The sequence below is a fragment of the Procambarus clarkii genome, chromosome 63 (genome assembly GCF_040958095.1).
Source record: "Procambarus clarkii isolate CNS0578487 chromosome 63, FALCON_Pclarkii_2.0, whole genome shotgun sequence".
Classification (NCBI taxonomy): Eukaryota; Metazoa; Arthropoda; class Malacostraca; order Decapoda; family Cambaridae; genus Procambarus; species Procambarus clarkii.
In genome coordinates, this window is record NC_091212.1 from 20,984,816 (window position 1) to 21,001,250 (window position 16,435).

The following is a 16,435-nucleotide window of genomic DNA, read 5'->3' on the forward strand; positions in this document are numbered from 1 at the left end:
CAACCACGCCCCCCTGCATGGACTCCGTTTTCTGTTGTGGAATTTTTATAGTCGAAAATACCAAGTAATGTCACCTGGGTTGTTCCTCTCCAAGTTTCTTGCCATAATTAGCTTAAACCTCACTGTACTTCCTGACAAATTAACGAGTGAGGATATGTTAAAACGCTCCACTAGAGTGTTAATCTAATACAACGGACATTGCGCCACCCACTACACAACACGTACGTGAACCCATTAATCCAAGTATTGTAAGCAAATTAAGTGTTTAGATCCATAGACCTAAGTCAAGTTGTCTATACCCAGACTGTGTATAAACCCACTGACCTAATAGGCTTTCTATCCCCGATAATGGGAAATAAATTCAGTGTACGTAATACACCAAAAAATATGTAACGAACACCTGAAACTATGCGTCAATACGCATAGCCCATAGTACTAAATCATAAGCCTATAGAACTAAATCACCTTAACTGTGCAAACCTACTGACTAGCATGAAAATTTGTTGCCATGTCACTGTGTACCTAAATACGTGAGTAAACCCAGAGTAAATCGATGTGTAGGCCCACTGACCCATATCGGTGTGTAGGCCCACTGACCTATATCAGTGTGTAGGCCCACTGACCCATATCAGTGTATAGGCCCACTGACCCTATATCGGTGTGTAGGCCCACTGACCCATATCGGTGTGTAGGCCCACTGACCCATATCGGTGTGTAGGCCCACTGACCCATATCGGTGTGTAGGCCCACTGACCCATATCGGTGTGTAGACCCACTGACCCATATCGGTGTGTAGACCCACTGACCCATATCGGTGTGTAGGCCCACTGATCCATATTGGTGTGTAGGCCCACTGACCCATATCGGTGTGTAGGCCCACTGACCCATATCAGTGTGTAGGCCCACTGACCTATATCAGTGTGTAGGCCCACTGACCTATATCAGTGTATAGGCCCACTATCCCCATATCGGTGTGTAGGCCCACTGACCCATATCGGTGTGTAGGCCCACTGACCCATATCGGTGTGTAGGCCCACTGATCCATATCGGTGTGTAGGCCCACTGATCCATATCGGTGTGTAGGCCCACTGATCCATATTGGCGTGTAGGCCGACTCGCCCATATCACTGAGTAAAGACACTCACCCACATCTGTGTCCAAATCCTTATCAGTCTGTACACCATTTCAATGTAAGTAATTATCAAAAGACGGTACCAAGCTGGGAAGAATAATAAACCAGCTTTTAATAAACCTATTTTGTTATCTTTATTTAACAAAATACAATATAAAAACATTGACTTAGAGCTTAGTCAGTATGTAAACAAAAAACCTAAATCATTGTTAACGTGGTCATAAATCAACCTAAATCCATAGACCTATATCAGTGGGTACACCCAGACTTAAATAATTACTAACCCCACAGACCTAAATAATTGTAAACCCCAGATCGAATCGGTGAAAGAAATTAAAATCAACAAACCAAGACTAAAATGTAAACCAATGTTAAAATGTGTGTCAATTCATAACCCAAATCAGTGCATACGTCCAGACCCAAAATCAGTGAATACGCCCACAGACCCAAAAATCAGTGAATACGCCCACAGACCCAAAAATCAGTGAATACGCCCACAGACCCAAAAATCAGTGAATACGCCCACAGACCCAAAAATCAGTGAATACGCCCACAGACCCAAAAATCAGTGAATACGCCCACAGACCCAAAAATCAGTGAATACGCCCACAGACCCAAAAATCAGTGAATACGCCCACAGACCCAAAAATCAGTGAATACGCCCACAGACCCAAAAATCAGTGAATACGCCCACAGACCCAAAAATCAGTGAATACGCCCACAGACCCAAAAATCAGTGAATACGCCCACAGACCCAAAAATCAGTGAATACGCCCACAGACCCAAAAATCAGTGAATACGCCCACAGACCCAAAAATCAGTGAATACGCCCACAGACCCAAAAATCAGTGAATACGCCCACAGACCCAAAAATCAGTGAATACGCCCACAGACGCAAAGTCAGTGAATACGCCCACAGACGCAAAGTCAGTGAATACGCCCACAGACCCAAGGTCAGTGAATACGCCCACAGACCCAAAGTCAGTGAATACGCCCACAGACCCAAAGTCAGTGAATACGCCCACAGACCCAAAGTCAGTGAATACGCCCACAGACCCAAAGTCAGTGAATACGCCCACAGACCCAAAGTCAGTGAATACGCCCACAGACCCAAAGTCAGTGAATACGCCCACAGACCCAAAGTCAGTGAATACGCCCACAGACCCAAAGTCAGTGAATACGCCCACAGACCCAAAGTCAGTAAATACGCCCACAGACCCAAAGTCAGTAAATACGCCCACAGACCCAAAGTCAGTGAATACGCCCACAGACCCAAAGTCAGTGAATACGCCCACAGACCCAAAGTCAGTGAATACGTATATCATTCAGTTTTTTTAATTATCTTGTTCTGTACTACTAAAACACTTGTTCACTAAGAATTGTAATGTATAATTGCCTTGTAACACTTTTGTATATGTAATTAATATTGTATTTTTTAAAAGAAAAAAAAATACGCCCACAGACCCATTGTATAAATTAATCTACAAACCCAGACATAAATGTGTTTAAGTCACTGACCAAAATTAATTTGTAAACTCATTGACCTAAATGTGTGTAAACCAAGAAACCCTAAATCTGAAGACCTAAACCTGTGTGCAAATCCATAGACCATAATTAGTATGTAAATCCACAGACCTATAGTGTAAATATGTAGACCTAAGCCAGTGTGTAAATATGTAGACCTAAGCCAGTGTGTAAATATGTAGACCTAAGCTAGCGTGTAAATATGTAGACCTAAGCTAGCGTGTAAATTCCATACGCCTAAACCAGTGTGTAAATCCGATACATCTAAACTAAAAAATTCGTATACCTAAACCGGCAAGTAAATCCGTACACGTAAACCGGTGTAAAAATACGTAAACAAATGTGTAAATCCAAACACCTCAACCAGTGTGTAAATCCGTACACCAAAACCACTGTGTAAATCCGTACACCAAAACCACTGTGTAAATCCGTACACCAGAACCACTGTGTAAATCCGTACACCAGAACCACTGTGTAAATCCGTACACCAAAACCACTGTGTAAATCCGTACACCAAAACCACTGTGTAAATCCGTACACCAAAACCACTGTGTAAATCCGTACACCAAAACCACTGTGTAAATCCGTACACCAAAACCACTGTGTAAATCCGTACACAAAAACCACTGTGTAAATCCGTACACAAAAACCACTGTGTAAATCCGTACACCAAAACCACTGTGTAAATCCTTACACCAAAACCACTGTGTAAATCCTTACACCAAAACCACTGTGTAAATCCTTACACCAAAACCACTGTGTAAATCCTTACACCTAAACCACTGTGTAAATCCTTACACCTAGGCCACTGTGTAAATCCTTACACCTAGGCCACTGTGTAAATCCTTACACCTAGGCCACTGTGTAAATCCTTACACCTAGGCCACTGTGTAAATCCTTACACCTAGGCCACTGTGTAAATCCTTACACCTAGGCCACTGTGTAAATCCTTACACCTAGGCCACTGTGTAAATCCTTACACCTAGGCCACTGTGTAAATCCTTACACCTAGGCCACTGTGTAAATCCTTACACCTAGGCCACTGTGTAAATCCTTACACCTAGGCCACTGTGTAAATCCTTACACCTAGGCCACTGTGTAAATCCTTACACCTAGGCCACTGTGTAAATCCTTACACCTAGGCCACTGTGTAAATCCTTACACCTAGGCCACTGTGTAAATCCTTACACCTAGGCCACTGTGTAAATCCTTACACCTAGGCCACTGTGTAAATCCTTACACCTAGGCCACTGTGTAAATCCTTACACCTAGGCCACTGTGTAAATCCTTACACCTAGGCCACTGTGTAAATCCGTACACCAAAACCACTGTGTAAATCCGTACACCAAAACCACTGTGTAAATCCGTACACCAAAACCACTGTGTAAATCCTTACACCAAAACCACTGTGTAAATCCTTACACCAAAACCACTGTGTAAATCCTTACACCAAAACCACTGTGTAAATCCTTACACCTAGGCCACTGTGTAAATCCTTACACCTAGGCCACTGTGTAAATCCTTACACCTAGGCCACTGTGTAAATCCTTACACCTAGGCCACTGTGCAAATCCTTACACCTAGGCCACTGTGCAAATCCTTACACCTAGGCCACTGTGCAAATCCTTACACCTAGGCCACTGTGCAAATCCTTACACCTAGGCCACTGTGCAAATCCTTACACCTAGGCCACTGTGCAAATCCTTACACCTAGGCCACTGTGCAAATCCTTACACCTAGGCCACTGTGCAAATCCTTACACCTAGGCCACTGTGCAAATCCTTACACCTAGGCCACTGTGCAAATCCTTACACCTAGGCCACTGTGCAAATCCTTACACCTAGGCCACTGTGCAAATCCTTACACCTAGGCCACTGTGCAAATCCTTACACCTAGGCCACTGTGCAAATCCTTACACCTAGGCCACTGTGCAAATCCTTACACCTAGGCCACTGTGCAAATCCTTACACCTAGGCCACTGTGCAAATCCTTACACCTAGGCCACTGTGCAAATCCTTACACCTAGGCCACTGTGCAAATCCTTACACCTAGGCCACTGTGCAAATCCTTACACCTAGGCCACTGTGCAAATCCTTACACCTAGGCCACTGTGCAAATCCTTACACCTAGGCCACTGTGCAAATCCTTACACCTAGGCCACTGTGCAAATCCTTACACCTAGGCCACTGTGCAAATCCTTACACCTAGGCCACTGTGCAAATCCTTACACCTAGGCCACTGTGCAAATCCTTACACCTAGGCCACTGTGCAAATCCTTACACCTAGGCCACTGTGCAAATCCTTACACCTAGGCCACTGTGCAAATCCTTACACCTAGGCCACTGTGCAAATCCTTACACCTAGGCCACTGTGCAAATCCTTACACCTAGGCCACTGTGCAAATCCTTACACCTAGGCCACTGTGCAAATCCTTACACCTAGGCCACTGAGCAAATCCTTACACCTAGGCCACTGAGCAAATCCTTACACCTAGGCCACTGTGCAAATCCTTACACCTAGGCCACTGTGCAAATCCTTACACCTAGGCCACTGTGCAAATCCTTACACCTAGGCCACTGTGCAAATCCTTACACCTAGGCCACTGTGCAAATCCTTACACCTAGGCCACTGTGCAAATCCTTACACCTAGGCCACTGTGCAAATCCTTACACCTAGGCCACTGTGCAAATCCTTACACCTAGGCCACTGTGCAAATCCTTACACCTAGGCCACTGTGCAAATCCTTACACCTAGGCCACTGTGCAAATCCTTACACCTAGGCCACTGTGCAAATCCTTACACCTAGGCCACTGTGCAAATCCTTACACCTAGGCCACTGTGCAAATCCTTACACCTAGGCCACTGTGCAAATCCTTACACCTAGGCCACTGTGCAAATCCTTACACCTAGGCCACTGTGCAAATCCTTACACCTAGGCCACTGTGCAAATCCTTACACCTAGGCCACTGTGCAAATCCTTACACCTAGGCCACTGTGCAAATCCTTACACCTAGGCCACTGTGCAAATCCTTACACCTAGGCCACTGTGCAAATCCTTACACCTAGGCCACTGTGCAAATCCTTACACCTAGGCCACTGTGCAAATCCTTACACCTAGGCCACTGTGCAAATCCTTACACCTAGGCCACTGTGCAAATCCTTACACCTAGGCCACTGTGCAAATCCTTACACCTAGGCCACTGTGCAAATCCTTACACCTAGGCCACTGTGCAAATCCTTACACCTAGGCCACTGTGCAAATCCTTACACCTAGGCCACTGTGCAAATCCTTACACCTAGGCCACTGTGCAAATCCTTACACCTAGGCCACTGTGCAAATCCTTACACCTAGGCCACTGTGCAAATCCTTACACCTAGGCCACTGTGCAAATCCTTACACCTAGGCCACTGTGCAAATCCTTACACCTAGGCCACTGTGCAAATCCTTACACCTAGGCCACTGTGCAAATCCTTACACCTAGGCCACTGTGCAAATCCTTACACCTAGGCCACTGTGCAACTCCTTACACCTAAGCCACTGTGCAAATCCTTACACCTAAGCCACTGTGCAAATCCTTACACCTTAGCCACTGTGCAAATCCTTACACCTAAACCACTGTGCAAATCCTTACACATTAGCCACTGTGCAAATCCTTACACCTAAACCACTGTGCAAATCCTTACACCTAAGCCACTGTGCAAATCCTTACACCTAAGCCACTGTGCAAATCCTTACACCTAAGCCACTGTGCAAATCCTTACACCTAAACCACTGTGCAAATCCTTACACCTAAACCACTGTGCAAATCCTTACACCTAAACCACTGTGCAAATCCTTACACCTAAACCACTGTGCAAATCCTTACACCTAAACCACTGTGCAAATCCTTACACCTAAACCACTGTGCAAATCCTTACACCTAAACCACTGTGCAAATCCTTACACCTAAACCACTGTGCAAATCCTTACACCTAAACCACTGTGCAAATCCTTACACCTAAACCACTGTGCAAATCCTTACACCTAAACCACTGTGCAAATCCTTACACCTAAACCACTGTGCAAATCCTTACACCTAAACCACTGTGCAAATCCTTACACCTAAACCACTGTGCAAATCCTTACACCTAAACCACTGTGCAAATCCTTACACCTAAACCACTGTGCAAATCCTTACACCTAAACCACTGTGCAAATCCTTACACCTAAACCACTGTGCAAATCCTTACACCTAAACCACTGTGCAAATCCTTACACCTAAACCACTGTGCAAATCCTTACACCTAAACCACTGTGCAAATCCTTACACCTAAACCACTGTGCAAATCCTTACACCTAAACCACTGTGCAAATCCTTACACCTAAACCACTGTGCAAATCCTTACACCTAAACCACTGTGCAAATCCTTACACCTAAACCACTGTGCAAATCCTTACACCTAAACCACTGTGCAAATCCTTACACCTAAACCACTGTGTAAATCCTTACACCTAAACCACTGTGTAAATCCTTACACCTAAACCACTGTGTAAATCCTTACACCTAAACCACTGTGTAACTCCATACCCCAAAAATCAGGTGTAAATCCGTACACCTAAAAAAAGTGTGTTAACCTGTAAACCTAAACCACTGTAAATCCGTAAACTTAAACCAGCGCGTAAAATGTATGAACCTAAGCCAACACGAAAATCCATAAACCTAAACCAGTTTGTAAACATACCTAAATCAGTGGGGGGGGGGGACACCGACCCCTACTGACAGTCGAGTCACATAAAAAAAAAAAAACAAAAAAAACCGCAACATGCTTTTTATCTGGCAGCTCTCACAAGTTCACTATAACTAGTCATTCTTCACTCGCAATAAAAAAAACACTGAATGCCAATGACCTCATTATCGTATTGCTATTATTTACTATATGGCTACGATTAAAAGTTTTGAATACCATTGTCGGGGGAAAACAGCCTGTTAGGTTCATCAAGATCCCCGCCCCCCCAGCCTGTCCACCTGGTCACCCATCCAGTTACTAGCAAGCCCCATAGGGGCTTAACCTGACAGAGGGACGTGCACGTATCATGCCGCGCACATATCTAATTTTAGGGAAAACAAATATAGGTATGCGGTTTCAAAAACTACAACATGCATCCTATAGTTATGCACAAGTTTATAAATTCTTCACGTGACTACAAAAACCCGAGGTGCTTACCTCACGGCACTTGCGATGACGACATATTCCTACACTCACTATATGTATCACTAAAGGCGGTATTTGGGTGAGTCAAGCGCACACACCACTATATAACGCACTCTCCCTCAATGCCACTATTGACTCGAACACATGCTTGAGCACATCACTAGAGGCCACATCACCCATTGACGTCATGGAGCCCACACCGCCGCCTGACGCAACACTACACAAGTCCCACTAAGTCAACCCACTGCGCATCTGACTCACCTCACTCACGGATAAGATGGCGCAACACCACCTCACTCACCACACCACATCCGACCCCACACCCGCTCAATACACAGCACTCGCGACCAGACCGGCTCCAAACTGGTGTTAACGGGGGAAATAGCACCGCCAGACCCAATGAGTCATACTAAAGTAACTCTGAACAGTTGCCGCAACACGCGCTCTCTCTTCCAACCCTTCCACACACTCGTTACTCGCTCAACACCTTTTAAAAACCCCGCTATTAACGGCCGTTCACCGACCCGGTCGTTAGGGCTCACTTCAAATTACGTTCACATAAATTTCAGAAAGCAAACAGCATTCACGATTCCAGTTGTGATGTTATGCATATTACGTCATAAACAGTCATTATCTTCACCAAACACAACTTATTTAAGTACAAATCCATCCATGTGTCAGTCAGCGCGCAGAGAATGTCGAAAAACGGTGACAAATTGGCTAATCAGGGCATTAACTAACCATCTACAATCGACGTCTTCCTCTCCTCATGGTGCAGCTGGTTCAAAGATGGCGTCCCAGATGGTGTACACTCCCACTACCACGTAAATGGCATCAGTTGGCAACTCGTGAAACAAGTATCAAGTCCGGCCGGTGAGTGCACGCACTCCAACACACTATACACTTCCTCTCTCACTGTATTTCCATAATTCAGAGTGAAGGTGTAGCGGCAGGCGGGGAGGAGAACCGGTGGCACTGTAGCCGGTATTGAGGCGAGTCCAGGTCTACAGGCCATGGGGAGGAGGATAGAGAAGGTTCCCGGGTTCGCTGTATCACCCCCCAGCCCCCGTGGACCAGCCCCAAGCCCTCCCCAGCTTGAACCAGCTGCACCATTACACACAGCCAATCTCCAGTCACTATCATCGCCACCTGACCAATCCCCGCGCGAGTTTCCAGTCACCTGACCAATCAGCGCTCGCGTTCCACGCCACCTAACCAATCAGCGTGAGGAACGTCCCAGCCTAGGGGTGCAGGGGAAGAAAATTGATGGTCTGAAATACACCCGGTTGGCATGGTAACGGCCCCAGTGTTCCTCTTCACCAACATTCAGTATATTTACACAAAGGATATACACTGAAGCGCATTCTAATTGGGGTGTATAGAGATACCTCTGCTGATAAGGGCATAGAGATTCATTTACAGCGAATTTAAAAACGCTGAATCCAGATTAAATTTGTTGATTCGTTCAGGATTTTTATATGACGTTTATTCAATAACTGTTCGTGCTTTAATAGACTAATGTTATTGCAATTAATCATGCGTTCAATACTGCTGAAGCTTAACGACAACTGCTTTCGCCAGCTGACATGAATAACAAGTGACATTGCGCAATAAGTTATTTAACCCAACCTGTAAAACATTATCCTTCATAACCCCCCCCCCTCCCTAACCCCATGCCATTTCTAGTACAGCTGGCAAGAATTTGTAATTGGTTGAATCTGTCGGGTGTGTTTTTGCTGCAGCGGAGACATTTCCACACCCACAGCGACAACCACAACCACGCTCATCCGAACCCTGCAGCTGTAGCCGACTTGGGTTTTACAATGCCGATGGGTCTCGGGCTGCGATTAAAATTACTCAGGATATGTATACCGGCGGGAATTGGGTCGCGGATCCAGCTAGAAATCCGCGCGCCGTCTAGCCATTGTGTCTCATGAATGCTGACTCGTGCTCGATTATAATTAATTCAAACGGAACTAAAGTCTGCGGCCGGTGTTCGAGCACGGGTTGAGCGCGGGAGTGGGGAAGCGAGCACTGCTGCGTCTGTCTCGTAGCCTCGCACCAGGCCCCGCTCGCCTCACCATTTATCCACGTAATGGGTGGCTGCCGTTCCCTGACGGACTCGTATATTTCACCATTTTCTGTCGCGTTTTTCACGGGCATGCCACTTCATTTGCGGCGTTTTATTTACGGCGGGGTTCGCGCTCGCGGAATAATGTATGCAGGCGTTACAGGGGTGGAAATAATAGGAGCAAACATCCATGACTACACGGGGCGCTCACTCTGGTAGCAGGGATGGTGAGTGAGCACCCGACGCGAGGCTAGCTAGCACCGCCAAGTGCTGCTGCCGCGGTGCTCAACACCAGAAATAAGATAACCTGTTTTTTCAGCGTCCTACTCCAACCAAACACATGTTTAATACATCTGTCGCAATCATTACAGTTGCTGCGAATCGTTTTTTACGAATCGTTTGTTTTACTCACGTGTAATGCCTTTGTGTTTTATTAGAGCGGAGATTTTCAACGTTGATATACTGCAGCGTGGGATACATGACGTTGTTCAAATAGAAACAACTCTTGTGAAAAGTTATAAAAAGTATACTACACAGACTGTTGTTATCGTGCACCCGCCAACCATGAGCCAACCTAAGCAGCCAATCAGGGAAAAGGACAGAATCGATAGAAGTGGGTTATGAAGTTTCATGTGGATTTAATGAAACGCTAATGTAATCAGCATCCCGGAGTGAATTACATCGCCATTCCTACTCGCCCGTATTCCCAACCGAGCATCCCATAAATAAAACGCCGCTCAAACCGCCTAAATACACAACACCAGCACTCGTTAAAATAATAATCCACCAAGTTTGGCGTCACCCTAGAGCCGGCGGGCTGATAATCCACCACGGGAAGTATACAGCGGCTATGTATATGTATTCCCGTCCCCTGTATGACTGTATACTTCAACGCCCCTCAGCTGCCACCCCATTGGACCATTCCACTGACACAGACGGATGAACATGAGTCGAATGTAAATTATGAATGAGTGCTTGGCATGGCGAGATTGAGTTGGATCTGATCTGCGGTGGATCAGAGGCACGGTGCATACCTATTGTTTGTATACATGCATGTATATATGTGTATGTATGCCATAGTGGTGGAGAGAGGGTGGCGCTCGCTTTATGAGTTATGTAGATACCTGCTGGCTTCATCAGGACTTCAAGCCACACAAGGGAGCCGAACAGACTTCTCTGAGTAAACAGGGTTTGAAGCCCGTTTTCCCTTACGGTATTTCAGCGCAATTAGCGAGTTGGTTGATGTATATTATTGGCTCAGGGGCCAGGGTGAGCGGTCTATCACCAAAATTACCCTGATAAAACAAATGTTGGTTGCCAACATTTATATTTGACGGTTGTTTCATAGAATTACCTTCAAATTGCAGACGTTAAACGTAGGCCTCCGGATTACAACATGCTTGTAATATTATAGTAATAGGCGTAGTAAAGACTACGAAATTACAAATGAAGAAAAAGCTTGGCGATAACGTACACGAATACTTCAGGTTATCGTAGTCTTCATTATAGTCATACACACTATAAAACGTTGAATTATAGCTGCCATTTCTCCTAGTTTAATACACGGCCGCCAGTAACGCTGATTTATTTTCATTTTTACGACTACAGCAGTTTCAAACGACGTCCATCCGTTGTCAGTGGTCTTTGGCTTTGTTCCAGCGTGGTTTGAGTGTAGGTGGCTAGGGTGTGTTGAAGTGCGTCAGGGTGTTATGGAGTGTGTTGGGGCGAGAAAGTGCGTTAACTTATGTTGAAAGGCACTAGGATGTGCTGAAAAGCCGGTGTACTGAGTTGGGGTACACAAGGGTAAGCTGGAGTGCACTAGACTTTGTTGGGAGTATGCCAGAATGAGTTTGAGTGCGAGGGTTCGAGTTCAGAGTGCGCTGGCTCAAATTAGAAACTCCCTGAGTGTGTTAGAGTACGGTACAGAGTGAGTCAATATTATGGAGTGTGCCGGACCGGGATATTGTGTGCCTGGATTTGTTAAAGTTTGCGCAAATAGGGTGTGTGGATGTGCGCCAGGGTGTACTAGCTTGCGATTGGTCGGTTGGAACGCGCCAGTTTGTGGGTGAAAAGCACTTTACTAGAAAATGTGGGTGCTAAAAAGGCTTTTGGGGTGCTAGAAAGTTGTGTGCTAGTCAACGCTCAAATGCGTCAGTGTAGTGTTGTATTAAAACGCACAGTTTGGTTAGAGCGTTTTTAAGAATGCGTTTTAAGTCTGTGCGTGTTAGAACTCTAGGGAGCTGTAGTGAGTGCGTGCCGCACTTGAACAAAGACAGTGGGGGAGGGAGTGGCTCTAACAACGCACCAACTCAAGCTGCAAGACTATTGTTGACTCATCCATACCAACGGGACTCCCCACGCGTTCTCTCCCCCTGAATAAACGAATACAAAACTCAGGTCCCTTTATTTCCCTTACTATTACTCCCTGAAATAAGTTAGGAGAGAGGGCAAGGGAGAGGCCATAAAGGTGGTGGTGGTGAGGGCTGGTGGGGCTGGCAGAGGCAGGCGGGCAGGCTGGCAGGCAGGCAGGGGTTGCCAGTGATGCCTGCCAACTCTAGCGGAAGACGAGAACACCTCGGCAGCTAGGGCGGGAAGGAGGGAAGGGAGGATGTGGTAGTGGGGGTCGTGGGTTGTGAGGGGGGGGGGGGGGAGCGGGGTCCGGGAGGGCAGCTGGTGGTGGTGGTTGGCAGTGGGTGAGTGAGGGCGGGTGAGTGTGGCAAGGGTGAGTGAGTGAGTGGAGGTGATGGTGGCAGCTTTGGAGGAGGTAGACTGCGGGTCCCGGGGTGGAGAGTGGTTTAGGGGGGGTTGGGGGGAGCGTTGTCAGCCGGGCGTTGGCTCCCATTTCCCGGCGCAGCTGACGTGCCGGCTACACTGAGCGCCGCTACACTGTATAATAGCCCGCTGGGGAGGACTGCTGCTGGGGGCTAGTGGTGGGGAGGCGCCTCGCTCTCTCTCATCCACCGGAGCTGTGGTGGCGGAGCAGGAAATGTCTGTCTTGCCATCCACGTCAACACCATTATTTCTTTTACTTTTCTGTCTCTTCACAGCACTACCACTGCCACTCACACCACCACCATTACCATTTCTCCATACTACTACCGTCTTCACTACTACTACTACTCCATCTCTCTACACCACGACCATCTCTCCACACCACGACCATCTCTCCACACCACGACCATCTCTCTACACCACGACCATCTCTCTACACCACGACCATCTCTCTACACCACGACCATCTCTCCACACCACGACCATCTCTCCACACCACGACCATCTCTCTACAACACGACCATCTCTCCACACCACGACCATCTCTCCACACCACGACCATCTCTCTACAACACGACCATCTCTCCACACCACGACCATCTCTCTACACCACGACCATCTCTCCACACCACGACCATCTCTCCACACCACGACCATCTCTCCACACCACGACCATCTCTCTACACCACGACCATCTCTCCACACCACGACCATCTCTCTACACCACGACCATCTCTCCACACCACGACCATCTCTCTACACCACGACCATCTCTCCACACCACGACCATCTCTCCACACCACGACCATCTCTCAACACCACGACCATCTCTCTACACCACGACCATCTCTCTACACCACGACCATCTCTCTACACCACGACCATCTCTCCACACCACGACCATCTCTCTACACCACGACCATCTCTCCACACCACGACCATCTCTCCACACCACGACCATCTCTCAACACCACGACCATCTCTCTACAACACGACCATCTCTCCACACCACGACCATCTCTCTACACCACGACCATCTCTCCACACCACGACCATCTCTCCACACCACGACCATCTCTCTACAACACGACCATCTCTCCACACCACGACCATCTCTCTACACCAATACCATCTCTCTACACCACGACCATCTCTCCACACCACGACCATCTCTCCACACCACGACCATCTCTCTACAACACGACCATCTCTCCACACCACGACCATCTCTCTACACCACGACCATCTCTCCACACCACGACCATCTCTCCACACCACGACCATCTCTCCACACCACGACCATCTCTCTACACCACGACCATCTCTCCACACCACGACCATCTCTCTACACCACGACCATCTCTCCACACCACGACCATCTCTCTACACCACGACCATCTCTCCACACCACGACCATCTCTCTACACCACGACCATCTCTCAACACCACGACCATCTCTCTACACCACGACCATCTCTCTACACCACGACCATCTCTCTACACCACGACCATCTCTCCACACCACGACCATCTCTCTACACCACGACCATCTCTCCACACCACGACCATCTCTCCACACCACGACCATCTCTCAACACCACGACCATCTCTCTACAACACGACCATCTCTCCACACCACGACCATCTCTCTACACCACGACCATCTCTCCACACCACGACCATCTCTCCACACCACGACCATCTCTCTACAACACGACCATCTCTCCACACCACGACCATCTCTCTACACCACGACCATCTCTCCACACCACGACCATCTCTCCACACCACGACCATCTCTCCACACCACGACCATCTCTCTACACCACGACCATCTCTCCACACCACGACCATCTCTCTACACCACGACCATCTCTCTACACTACGACCATCTCTCCACACCACGACCATCTCTCTACAACACGACCATCTCTCTACACCACGACCATCTCTCTACACCATGACCATCTCTCCACACCACGACCATCTCTCTACACCACGACCATCTCTCTACACCACGACCATCTCTCTACACCACGACCATCTCTCTATACCACGACCATCTCTCTACACCATGACCATCTCTCCACACCACGACCATCTCTCTACAACATGACCATCTCTCAACTGGTTGATACCTGGTTGATGGGGTTCTGGGAGTTCTTCTACTCCCCAAGCCCGGCCCGAGGCCAGGCTTAACTTGTGAGAGTGTGGTCCACCAGGCTGTTGCTTGGAGCGGCCCGCAGGCCCACATACCCACCACAGCCCGGTGGGTCCGGCACTCCTTGAAGGAATAAATCTAGTTTCCTCTTGAAGATGTCCACGGTTGTTCCGGCAATATTTCTTATGCTTGCTGGGAGGGTGTTGAACAACCGCGGACCTCTGATGTTTATACAGTGTTCTCTGATTGTGCCTATGGCACCCCTGCTCTTCACTGGTTCTATTCTGCATTTTCTTCCATATCGTTCACTTCAGTACGTTGTTATTTTACTGTGTAAATTTGGTACTTGGCCCTCCAGTATCTTCCAGGTGTATATTATTTGATATCTCTCGTCTTCTTTCTAGTGAGTACATTTGGAGGGCTTTGAGACGATCCCCAAAATTTAGGTGCTTTATCGCATCTATGCGTGCCGTATATGTTCTCTGTATTCCCTCTATTTCAGCAATCTCTCCTGCTCTGAAGGGGGAAGTGAGTACTGAGCAGTACCCAAGACGGGACAATACAAGTGACTTGAAGAGTACAACCATTGTGATGGCATCCCTGGATTTGAAAGTTCTCGTAATCCATCCTATCATTTTTCTGGCTGTCGCAATATTTGCTTGGTAATGCTCCCTAAACGTTAGGTCGTCAGACATCATTATTCCCAAATCCTTTACATGCTGTTTTCCTACTATGGGTACATTTGATTGTGTTTTATACCCTGTATTATGTTTAAGGTCCTCATGTTTACCGTACCTGAGTACCTGGAATTTATCACTGTTAAACATCATGTTATTTTCTGATGCCCAGTCGAAAACTTTATTAATATCAGCTTGAAGTTTTTCAATGTCTTCAGCCGAGGTAATTTTCATACTGATTTTTGTGTCATCTGCAAAGGATGATACGAAGCTGTGACTTGTATTTTTGTCTATATCTGATATGAGAATAAGGAAAAGCAGCGGTGCAAGGACTGTACCCTGAGGTACAGAGCTTTTAACTGCACTTGGACTAGATTTTAAATGGTTGACCGTTACTCGCTGAGTACTGTTTGACAGAAAACTGAGTATCCAGTGTCCTACTTTACCGGTTATTCCCATTGACTTCATTTTGTGTGCTATCACGCCATGGTCACATTTATCGAAAGCCTTTGCGAAGTCCGTGTATATCACATCAGCATTCTGTTTTTCTTCTAATGCCTCAGTGACTTTGTCGTAGTGCTCAAGTAGCTGTGAGAGGCACGATCTTCCCGCTCGAAATCCATGTTGGCCTGGGTTGTGAAGGTCATTGGTCTCCATGAAATTGGTGACCTGACTCCTAATCACTCTCTCAAATACTTTTATTATGTGCGATGTTAGTGCAACTGGTCTATAATTCTTTGCCAATGCTTTGCTCCCTCCCTTGTGTAGAGGGGCTATGTCTGCTACTTTAAGTGCATCTGGTGTCTTCCCCGTGTCCATGCTCTTCCTCCACACTATACTGAGTGCCTGTGCTACCGGCACTTTGCATTTCTTTATAAATATTGAATTCCATGAGTCTGGACCTG

At 47.1% G+C, this 16,435-nt stretch overlaps 1 protein-coding gene across 1 annotated transcript in view; it reads right to left on the reverse strand.

Annotated features, from left to right (window-relative positions):
- LOC123769472 (uncharacterized) overlaps positions 1–8,912 on the reverse strand; it is a 385,122-nt gene extending 376,210 nt beyond the window's left edge. Inside the window, 1 exon segment of the mRNA XM_045760589.2 lies at positions 8,591–8,912. The gene's annotated coding sequence lies outside the window, so the exon portion shown is untranslated.
- Between the last annotated feature and the right edge of the window lie 7,523 nt (positions 8,913–16,435).